This window comes from Falco rusticolus, chromosome 13 (assembly GCF_015220075.1).
Source record: "Falco rusticolus isolate bFalRus1 chromosome 13, bFalRus1.pri, whole genome shotgun sequence".
Classification (NCBI taxonomy): Eukaryota; Metazoa; Chordata; class Aves; order Falconiformes; family Falconidae; genus Falco; species Falco rusticolus.
Genome location: NC_051199.1, coordinates 13,128,845 through 13,139,957, shown reverse-complemented (window position 1 = coordinate 13,139,957; position 11,113 = coordinate 13,128,845). Strand labels below are relative to the sequence as shown.

The 11,113-nt window shown below is 43.3% G+C and overlaps 1 protein-coding gene across 3 annotated transcripts in view; it reads left to right on the top strand.

Annotated features, from left to right (window-relative positions):
- The first annotated feature begins 1,439 nt into the window (after positions 1-1,439).
- TFDP2 (transcription factor Dp-2) overlaps positions 1,440-11,113 on the top strand; it is a 63,180-nt gene continuing 53,506 nt past the window's right edge. The window contains exon 1 of one of the 3 annotated variants that reach the window (XM_037406574.1): positions 1,440-1,511. The gene's annotated coding sequence lies outside the window, so the exon portion shown is untranslated. Of the gene's footprint in view, positions 1,512-1,581; positions 1,850-11,113 lie in introns of those variants that run through there. The other 2 variants (XM_037406573.1, XM_037406575.1) reach the window with 2 other exon arrangements.

The following is an 11,113-nucleotide window of genomic DNA, read 5'->3' as shown; positions in this document are numbered from 1 at the left end:
TTTGCTTCCGTTTTGCTTCCTTTTCTAAGGCAGCGCGTGCCTTCTGCGCTTGTGTCAGGGCATGCTTCGGTCTCCTTCATGTTAGCTGTTGTGGTTGTACCTGTTACAGGGGTCTCCAAGAGAAATACACAACAGGTTGCATTTTTTTTAATGCTTCCATGAAGTTATCTTGCACAACACTGCGAATGTTGATAAAGGTCTTGTTGCATGTGATGAAGGTATTTTATAGAGGATGAAAAGAAACTAAAAGCACAAAGTCAGCAGATTCCTGTGCACATGCTGGATTTTCAGTTCATGAACTATCCCTCTGAAGTAAACAGTTCTTGCTTGCCAGTGTTCTCCTTGCTCCTTCGTTTCAGAATTCTCTTTTACAGGCTGAACAGCTGTTTGACGTTTCTTCCCTTTTTAGTAAAGGGGATAGGATCAAATATGTCTTTCTACAGCAATTAATGTTTTTTTAAGCAAGAAAAACACAAGTTTCATATGTTTGGTCTGCTCTGTGCACGGTCTAGAGGTTTCCACACCAGCGTCTGTTCCTGCATCCACATGAACCTCGCTTTGCTCCTCTTGCTCAGCAGCGTTAAGGTGAATTTGTGTTACAGAAATCTGAAAAAGGGGTTGCTGTGTGCCTTGGCCGTGTGCCTGGCTCTGTAGGAGGAAGACTGTAAGAAAGCTTGCTTTGAATGGAACTAGTGCCGATCTTTTTTGGGTTTTAACTCCCTGGCGTGTTTTCTGTTCGTGCTCTCTCTGTAAGAATACTTCATCCTGCCTTGTTGAAATCAATTTTTACAAAAGGAAACGCTGAAAGCAAATACTTCCTCCAGCTCTGATCGTGGGCGCTACGCGCAGAGCTTGGGCTCGGTTCCCCGGGGCCCGACCCTCCCGGCGGGGGCAGAGGCGGGGGGCCAGCGCGCCGGTACCCTGTCCCTTTGTTAGCCAGAGCGCCTTTGTTTCCCAGCGAAGAAACTGCGGAGCCGCCGCACGGCCCGTTACCGAACGCCCACCGTGCCCCAGGCTCCCCGAGCGCCGCCCCCGCCAGCGGCGCGACCGCGCTCCGTCACCTGAGGCGGGCGGACCCCGCGGCCCCGAGCACGGTAGCGCCAGCTCCCCGCGGGAGGGCTCGACCGGGCCTGCACCTCGCGCCACGCCGTTCCGTCTGTGTGAACACAATACGGGCGTCGCTAGGTGCCCCCGGCGGGCCGCGCCGGTAGCGGAGGGCGGCTGGGGCTGTCGGCGGCCCCCGCCCCAGAGCGGCCCGACCGGGGGCTGCCTGGGGAGGCGGTGGCCGTCGGTCCCGGCCGGCCACGCCCTTCCGCCCCGCCCCCTGCCCGTCGCCCCGCGGATTGGCGGGCGGCGTGTGTACACACACGGGATCGAGCCAATAGCGCGGGGAGGCCGCCTGACCTCACGCGGTGCGGCGGCCAATGGGCGCACCCGGTTGCCAGACGCCGCCAAGCTTGTGCGGGGGAGAAGGACCGGGGCAGCGCGCGGCGCGGCGGCGGAGCGAGGCGGCGAGTGGGGCCGGGCGCGGGGGGGGGGTCGGGGGGGGGGGGAGCGCGCGGCGGCCGGGCTGGAGGCGCTGCGAGCGCTCGCGCTGCCACGCGCCGGGGCTCGCGGCCTGGCCCTGGTGGGCTCCCGTCCCCGGGGCCTCCTCGCGAGCGGTGGGTGCGCGGCGCCGGCCCGCCCGAGAGGCGTCGTCGGCGCGCGGGGCCGGGCGGAGCGGCTGGCTCCCTGCCGCGGCCGCCGGTGAGGGGCCGCCGCCGTTTCGTCGCCTCAGCGCCGCTGCCTAGGCCCGGCCCGCGCCACCGCCTTCCCTCCGCCTCCTCCCTCGCCGCTGCCGGGCCTGCGGGTAAGCGGGGAGCCGGGGCGGGGGGGGGGGACGACGCAGGCTGTGAGGGAGGGCAGCGTCTTTCTTCCCGGCGGGGGGGGACGCCGCTTCCCGCGACGCCTAACGGCCGCCCCCCACCCCCTCTCCCCTCCGGCTGGCGGCTCGGTCCCGCGGCCGCCCCCCGCCCTGGCCGTGCCGCACGCGGGGGAGGTGGCGGCGGGCGGCGGCTGCGTCCCGGGAGGGGCGCGAGCCGGTGCCTGACACCTGCGGGCGGCGGCGGGCCCGGCCGGCGGGTGACAGCGGCGCTGCCGGGCCGCCCGCGCCTCCATTGTGGGGAGCGCACTGAGGGCGGCGGGCCCGGCCCGGCGGCGGGGCGGCCCCGGCCGGCTGCCGCGGTGGGGCAGGGGGCTGGCGGCCTGGGCGGCCCCCGCCGGGCGCGGGGCGGGTCGAGGAGGGGCCGGCCGGGGCCGCGGCCGCGCGGGGTACGGCCTGAACTCCGCAGCGTGGTGGTTGTGCCTGGCGGCTGTCGCCCCGAGAGGGCTGCTCCGGCGGCAGCAACAGCAAAACTTAACGCCTCTTCCTGCGCCCTTTGAGTTCCAGGCCTGCCTCGAGTCTCAGCCGCAAAGGGCCTGACGGCCAAATACAAATACCGGCTTTGGGAGTCGGAGTACAAACAATAGGAGGAAAATACGGAATAAGCAAACTTCCTTGAAATGTGGAGGAAAACCACATCAGAGAGCGTGCTCCCTCCCCGAGTGAAGGGGTGATGCTGAGCTGTCTAGCAGAGAGCTTATGCTGTTGTCCTCTGTAGAAAGGACTTTATGTTTATTTTCTCTGTAAATTTTTGAATTGGCAGAGAAAGTGAATAGTTTAAATTGATCTGATTTAACATACGGTCTAAAAATTAAAGTTTTTTACTTGGTCAGTTTTCATAATTTGGAAGTCAATTATTTTCGTGACTCTTCACTAATACTTCCAGCAGCTGATAGATTATTTTCTTTTCAACTGCTGTCACTGATGTAGTTTAATTAGGCTGACAAGAAGACAAAGCAAAACTTTGGAGGTTGTGTGATGTAAATACTTGTAACCTGATATAACATTTGGTTAAAAAATAATGTTGTTCTAGTATAAACTGAAAGATAAGTGAATAAATTTTTCTCCATTTCTTTACCCTTCCCGAATTAACTTTACTTCATTTGATTGTATTATATCCTCATACAAAAAAATGTATGACTTGTACCCATGGGGCAAAGGCTCTTTGACAGATGATCAGTGTTACAGAACAAATGCAGCATGGTACTTAACAGCCCTTATTTGTGCCAATGCTATGTGTATGCAGAGATGTTTTGTACATAGTGAAGTACTGAATTTCAGGAACTTCTGTGCAAAATAGCATATAGGGTGCTACAAACAGCACTTTGAAGAAACATGAAAAAGTAAGGAAAAATTTGCATTATAGATAAGACAAGGCTTGGCAGGTGGGGTGGTCATAAAAGTAAAAAAGGATAAATTATTATCCTTTGAAAACTTTCTTGTGAAGTGAGTCTCATGCCTGTAGAAGAGGAAGGAGTAATAGGTCAAATGATGTAGTCGTATACTAGGAAAAAACTGAAAATTATTAAATATTAGCAAGTTTGTGTCATGGATGAATTTAAGAGTGATCTTATTTCACTGTGAAATTACTGGACTTTCCTATAACCACTTCCCGTTTGTACAGAAATCACTTTTATAACACAACAAAACCAAGCCATTTGACTTGAGCTATATTGATGTAATTAACTTCACAGAAAACATACACTCCTGATAGGAGTGCTCTTTATTGCTGCAGAGGGTTCTGGCTGGCAACCTCACTTTACAAAGTGATAAGGTGCAGTTTTCAATACAGCATCTTGACAGCAGCTATCCAGTGTAAAGGGGATAGGCCAAAGAAATCAGATGGGCAAAGGGCACAGTGGTGTTTTGCAAGGGATGTCAATACTATAGAAGACTTTTTTTTTTATCTTTGTCTGCTCTCATATATGCTCTGCGCTATTGTAGGGGCCTCTAGTGCATCTGCACATGCTTCCTGGACAGTTGTGAGCACCCTCACAGCGCAAAAAAAGAGGAAGCAAAATTCCATCTTTCCATCCCCTTCAAGAATTTATGGTGTTATTTGGTTTAAGTGTGCAGAACTCTTCACTGCCTACAGGCAAGTTTAGTGCAAATCTCTAAAAGCAATAGAATAGTGACCTGATACGGTTAGGAGGCGGAAGCTACAGCCTATACTATATAGACAGTAATATTTTAAACTTGTGCATCCTAATGTGGAGTAGAATGAGTTCTTTAGTTAGAGCTAGTCTAAGTCAGTTCTTGGAATTGCATTTTTTCTGATGTACTACCTAAAAATAGGGTTCTTAGGGTTGTCTTTATTAAACGACAATTTCTTAAATTGTTCTCTCTTTCTACATACTTCTTGGTGAAATGATTAAGAATTTCTCTTCTATCTTCCCAATCACATTCACAGGGCATGACTAATAATGAATCAACAGTGAATCTTGAAACAGGGAAAATAAACTGTCTAGTCTCGTGCAAGGAAATACACTTGTGGATTTCTCGCATGCAAAGCCAAGAAGCCACTGGAGTCAGACAGGTTTATCACAAAATTTTAGGTATTCATTGGAAAAAGTCGAGATATCTTGGTGTGGTAACAGTATGTATACTGGCTCAGAGCTGATAGTATAAACGCCTGTCGAAGGATCTGAAAAACTAAGCATAGGCTAGGAAATATGTAAAAAGGTGCAGGTGTGGTAGGGAGTGACAGTTTTTTAACAACTTCCTGGTCTGATTGTTTATGTGGTGTTTGTAGCATCCAGTGTTGAACTGATACCAATTCTTTTCCCCTCCTTGTCACTTGATTTGTAGACTATAGCTCTTTCGCAAAAAGGTGACACAGTAGTAAGTGATCTTACTGTTACAGTTTCATTAACGGAACTTTTTTGCTACTTTGTCTGATTTCCTGAGCACAGTTTCCAATAAAGGTCTTTACAGACTGTTCAAGTTTCATACTTTCCAATATTAATAGCATTTAAAAAACCAGTCTAAGCAAATCAAACTGTATGCCTATGATAATTCAGTTTGGAAGACTACTATATATTGTAATATAAGCTAATAATGTGTGTACTAATATATGTGTTAGTAGGATCTGTAACAAAAACATAGCTTTCTAGAATGTCATATTTCTAGTGAAATACAGAATAGTAATTAAATGAAAAGGGATGTTATTTGAAATAACTGCTAGATCTGACTATTTACATACTACTGTTGAAGTTCTTTGCCTTTCAGAACACAGCCTGCAGAATCCAAAGCCTACTGAATAGTAGCATTTTGATAATACTTGTTGTTACTGAAACCTATAGAAATTTTTAGGTTTTTGCAGCACTAACTTGGTGATAAAATAATGCTTTAGATAGCTCACATTAGTATTGGCTGTCACAATAGAGACTGAAACTAAGCTGGAAAAAGATAAGCATTGGTTTTGTTAGTACCCTTGGTTGTGAGCTGCAGCAATTCAGGTGTTGATGCAATTTCATTATTTCTGACTTCGTGATAATGTTTAAAAGAGAGGTAGAAGACAACTTGATACTGTTAACTTCACAGATCAGTTAAGCATGAATTGCAGAGGGGGCTCCTTTAGAGGTATCTTTGAAGGCAATATCCAGGGTCCCCATGGCACTGTGATCTTCCTGGTTTACAGTCTTTAGGATATTTGATAGACACTAACAGGCAAGTTTTTCACAAAGCTTCTAAACGTGCTGTTGCTTAACAGCTTCTAGAAATAATCCATTTTATAAAGATGATGTTCCTTTTCTTTTGACTGGTTTTACATCATTGCAGTCAGTGAAATTTTACAGAACAGTGGTAAGAGGAAGCAGTGATGGTAGTTGAGATTATGCTGCTTCTCCTGTTCCTAGATAGCTGTTGTCCTAACAGTGAACGGGGTGCCTGTGTCCCAAACGTTTTTGTTAACTTCTGTAGACTGAAGTCCATTTGTGAATGTAATTCTGGTCTTGCAGCTTGATTATTTTTTTTCCCTGTTAAAGTTAGGGCATGTTCTGCTGTTTGGTAAGTCAGGTTTCTCCTGTTTCATCAGGTTCCTGTTGCTGCCAGATTTGCCTCAGTTTGGGTGGGAATAGCAAATGATTGAATTCTGTCTTACGATCTCTTTAGTTCTTTTGTTCCACAGAGGCCCTTACTACTAACCTCTGTTTGGGTGACTATATCATCTGGGAAGGTGCATGAAAAGGTTGCTTTGGTAGGAACTCATAGTTTGTTTCTTCATGGTATGTTAGATGTGTTCTGCATGAGTAAATGACCATTTTTGTTCACTGTTTTGTTACTGGGAATTTCAGCCCAAGATGTAAGTGTAAAAAAAGTCACAAGAATAAAGTCATATGTTCAGAATGAAGCTGGCAGGTTGCTACAAGTATGCCCTGTTTTTCAGGCTATGAACTTTTAGTGAAGTTGCATAGATGAATTCTTCAACTTGGTAGCAGCTATTATAATGATATTTGTGGGAATTAAAGTCTTAAAGCAAATGTATCAGTATTTGTTCATTAAAGCTTGTGAATTCCAGGCCATTAATATATTAAAAGTCACTTGTGAGTCATAATGGTCATCCAAGTATTAAACCTTTCCTATCTGACCAATAGCTGTAATTACCAGAATAACAGTAATTGACCTTTAATAGAAATTATGGTGGTAAAATAACCAATAATTATGAATGAGATTAGGAACTGAAAGTGAAAGTGAGTTTATGTCCCCAGAGTGAAATAAAAACCCTTTGTGTACATGGGCTCTCCATTTATTGTAAGGAAAGAGGTAACTTTTCCTTTCATTATAGACTTGACCTTGAGACTTGAGCAGCTTAAAAAATATATTTCTGTTCTCTTAAATGTGCAATCTGATTGTCGTAAGCTTCAGTTTATTTAAAATATAACATAATTGTAAATACATTTAGATTTTTTTTAAAAAATTTAATAACTTTGTATATACAACTGGTAAAATTTCAAGCTGTGTATTGATTCTATGTAACAGCAGGCATCTTCTGTCCGTCAAAAGCAAGTTATTCATCCTGCTTCTTGCTGTATAAGAAATTGGAAAAACTATGATCTGAAGACATAACATCCCTCTTCTTCCTAATGGGTTTTTGAAGCATGCACAGACTCCAGTGAACTCTTAAAAAGCATGGAGTAGTCTTCATACAAACAAACCATATCCAATCTATTGTCACATTTCAATCCTTAAGTAAATTTTCAGGAGATCATAAATGCTTTTTTTTTGGAAAGAGTCATGATGGTTCTGCAAACCAGACTGAGCTGAGCAGTTTGCTAAGTGCAAAGGGTTAGTCCTGTCCTGTGCACAGGCCTAGATGGTCATCTGAACTTCCAGTGGGTTGCAGCATATGGAAAACTTTCTTCTTCCCCCTTTCAGCCCCATTGTTGCTATTCTGACAATTTTAGAACTAAATTGGTTCATTGAGGTAGTCAGGTAGAAATGGGAGCTGTTGAAAGCACATAGCATGGGGAAGGAATGTGAAGCAGAACAAGTAGGGCAAAGTGAGAAAACCCTTTTAGTAATGATAGCAGGGATAGGATCTTGCATCAGTGCAATTTGTTTCATGGAACTGTATCCTTTAGATAATTTTGCGTGCTATAATCAGTATTTGAGAGCTTGTGCATCACTAGAAAAATTCCCTTTTGCCTTTGAATTTAATTATAACTAAAAAAGCATTAAATTTTTTGTAACCTTTACCCTTCAGTGAACAGTGTCATAATCTTCAATCCATGCAAAAGTAGAGTTAATTATGGCTTTAAACTAGAACAAAGCTTCTAGCAAATTACAAGGAGAATGTACGAAATAGTAACTAAGTCTCCATCATCAAGTTCTTTATCCCTATATAACTTGGTGATTTTTAATTAAATGCAAATGTAAAATTATCTTCAGTTCACTGGATGTTAAGATGCTTTCAGCTGCAGGGTGTAGACAAAAGTGTATCTCAGCAGGGTGGTTGAACTGTTCCATGTGTTTATCAAAGTACTGATAACTCCGGAAATTTTAAAATCTCAAAATTAAAACTCATTACAAGACCAGATTAATATCTAGAGCATTCTCTGATACATCATGCAGTATGCAAGCTGGTGATAGCAAGAAGCTTGTTTGACGTCTCAGTAGTCAAAAAAGATTTTTTCAACTGAGCGTAATTGAAAGAGGAGCTAATCTATTATTGGCAATGCACAAAGACTGTCTTAGCAAGATATTGTAGTCATTCATATGGATCACTAAATTTTTTTCAAATGTCAATCCATTACTAACAGGAAACTTCTTCAGGCAAAAAATATGTTTGTAAAAACACAGCGTGCTCTTTACTCTGAAAAGAAGTTGTACGTGCCTTTTCCCATGGAAGCAGTAGATTCCCAAATGTTGTGCCCTGTGTAGTAGTTGGCTATGGAAAAAACCCTGGGCTAGAAACCTAGTTAGAGAGCAAAAGGTGAGCTTACACAATAGGTTGTCTACTTAAAAGAATGGCAGCTAAATTTCTGTTAATTCCAAATGTATCTGTGCATATCTGTGCTGATAAAAATGTCTATAAAACTCAAAAATTTTAGATCATCTTACTTTAAGGGCTGCATGGATGTTATCCGCTGTTCTGATGTTAAGCCGTATGAACTTTTATCTTGAATGACAGTAGACTAGTTTGGGGAATTAAAATGAGCTTTCAGAGGTTCAGCTACCTGAGATTATTCCACATGTTTAATGTAACATCCTCCTTATTTGAGCAGTAAGGGACATGCTTCACCTTGTTGGTTGTGAAATAAGCCATGAGTGCTGCTTCTATTCTTACACACATGGTTTACCACTAGTATTTACATGACATCGGGCATGCCTAAGAGCATGCCTAACAAACTGAGTCCCTTGAGGGAAGGAATACCTAGTTCCGGATTGATGGGATTTGGGTCTCGGCACTGTCAGGACTGCACAAGCAGCAGAACTTGAGGCTCAACGGTGCTGTTAAGTGCATGGAGACTTCAGGCATTTTCATCTAGGGGAGAGTTTGATTACAGCTTTGGATTTTGTTCTTGTGTTGTGTGTTCTTGTCACTTGTACATCCACTCAGACCTGTTTTCATCCCTGGGGTTCAAGATATTCAGTAGCCTCCATCAACAGTGCTTTTGCTAGTCATGTTATAATATCTACAACAGTGAGAATAAATATCACAGGCAGTGGGATTAACGGGGATGTAGCATTTGGGATCAAGTCTGAGAGTATTGTAGGGGATCTTATTAGTTTGTTGCCTCAATATATACAGCAAGAGGTTCTTAAAGGGGCATTTCCCCTTACATGCTTTTATCAAACCACAGTACATGTGAGTTATTAGTTAAGTGCTACAGTTTATACCAATTGAACTTACATGTAGGCCTTGTCTAGTCTTCCAGGTTTTTTGTGCTGTGTAAATCTGAGTCATGATAACTGCTGTTGTCAGGAGGTGTCGGTTAATTTGTTCTGATCACACATTGGCATTTTGCTCAGTCACATAACTTGGGAGAACCTGGTCAATTGCAGGTACTTACTTGGTTCTGTTCCTTCAGATTTCTTCTGTCACCTGGTTTCCCCAAACTACAAGATGAGAACCTCACTTTCAAATTAGGTTTCAGTTGTTGTATCTTCCATTTGCATCTTGGTTTAAAGTGGTCATGCTTACTTTGTTTTCGTGTCAGGTAGTAGTGAAAACTTCTGTATTTTGGATTCGTAGGTTGCAGTCTCTTAAGTCACATAAAAATGATTAAACAATGAAGCTTTTAAACTCACTACTCTTAAGTTATTTTATTTTGTTAAAAACTCCTCATATAATTTAGCAGTCAAGTCACTTAGATTTCCTTTGGTCAGTCTCTCTAATTACCTTGTCTGTTATATACAAGGGCTTTGTTGAAGGCATCCAGTGGCTTACAGTAAAAACTGGAAAAATAAGTTTAGTACCTACAAGACCTTCATCAAACACATCATGGTGGGAGTTCCTTTCCGATTTTCCTAAGAGCTACTTTCTAATACTATTTTCAAAATAAAAATTTGATATTTGATAATCTGGTCTTGTAATAATAAAAATTATCTGTGTGATAACTGAAGATGGTGACTTATTTCCCATTCTGTGTATGCAGCTTGTTGAATACACCCCTTGGTTGGCTTTTTGAAGTTCTACATTAAATGACAAGCTGGATGTTATATGGACATGGATATTCCTGCCTTTTGCAGTTTGTAGGCCAAGTTTATTTGTTGTGTACGTAAATAAAGGATAAAACTGGGACTTAAGTCATCTGAAGAAGACTCGGGAAAAAAGTTGACAAATCAATGGCATCTTCTTATAGAGATGCAAAATCTGTAATTTAAATTGCAGAAATCTGGTAACAAAGTTGTATTTTTGTTTCTCGGGGTGCCAATACATTAATTTGGCTAGTACACACAGATATTTTCACTAAATTTGACCGTTTTTAATCTCAGTCGCTTCAAAAGGGAGTTGGATATTGAAATGTTTTGTAGGAATAAGATGGGGAGACACTTCCTGGGAGCAGGTGGATTTCTGATAAGTACTTTGTAATTTTGAAATTTTCCTGGTCTGAAAACTGAGACAGAGTGAAGCAACATATGTGTAACACATGGTCTGATCCATGTAGGTGCTGTGCATAAATTAGTGGTTTAAAACTGAGCTTGTACTGATTAATAAGGAATCATTTTGTTACTGCTGTCTTCTGAAATGAGCCTTGCAGTACCATAGCTTGAAGGTTAGTAATATAGAGAGGGGTGTGAAGAATATAAACTAATTTCTAGTAGAAAGGCTGGCATTACTTTTTTTTTTTTTGAAACTGGTGACACTTTCTTTCCTCTTAACTGACCCAGTTACTCTGAATAATTTTCACTTTGCAATACTCTTGATCAAGTAACTGAAAAAACTCCTTGGTGATGACAAAGATCATTCTGGTATACTAAAACACCTACATCATCTTCTGTGTTCCATGAAGACTTTTCATCATAACAATTTAGGTAACTGTCCAATAGTTGTCTTAATTTGTAGTTGTTTAACACTGATGTAATACTTACACAAATGGCACTTTCTGTTGAGAAGTGGAAGTGGCCTCTGGGACTGGAGAGAATCTTTGTGTGATGCTGGTCTGTGTGAAGTACTGATAAGAACTGGAGAAAGCTAAAGAAAACCAGGATAAGTTTGGTAAAACTTAATTTTCAGGGACAGAAAAT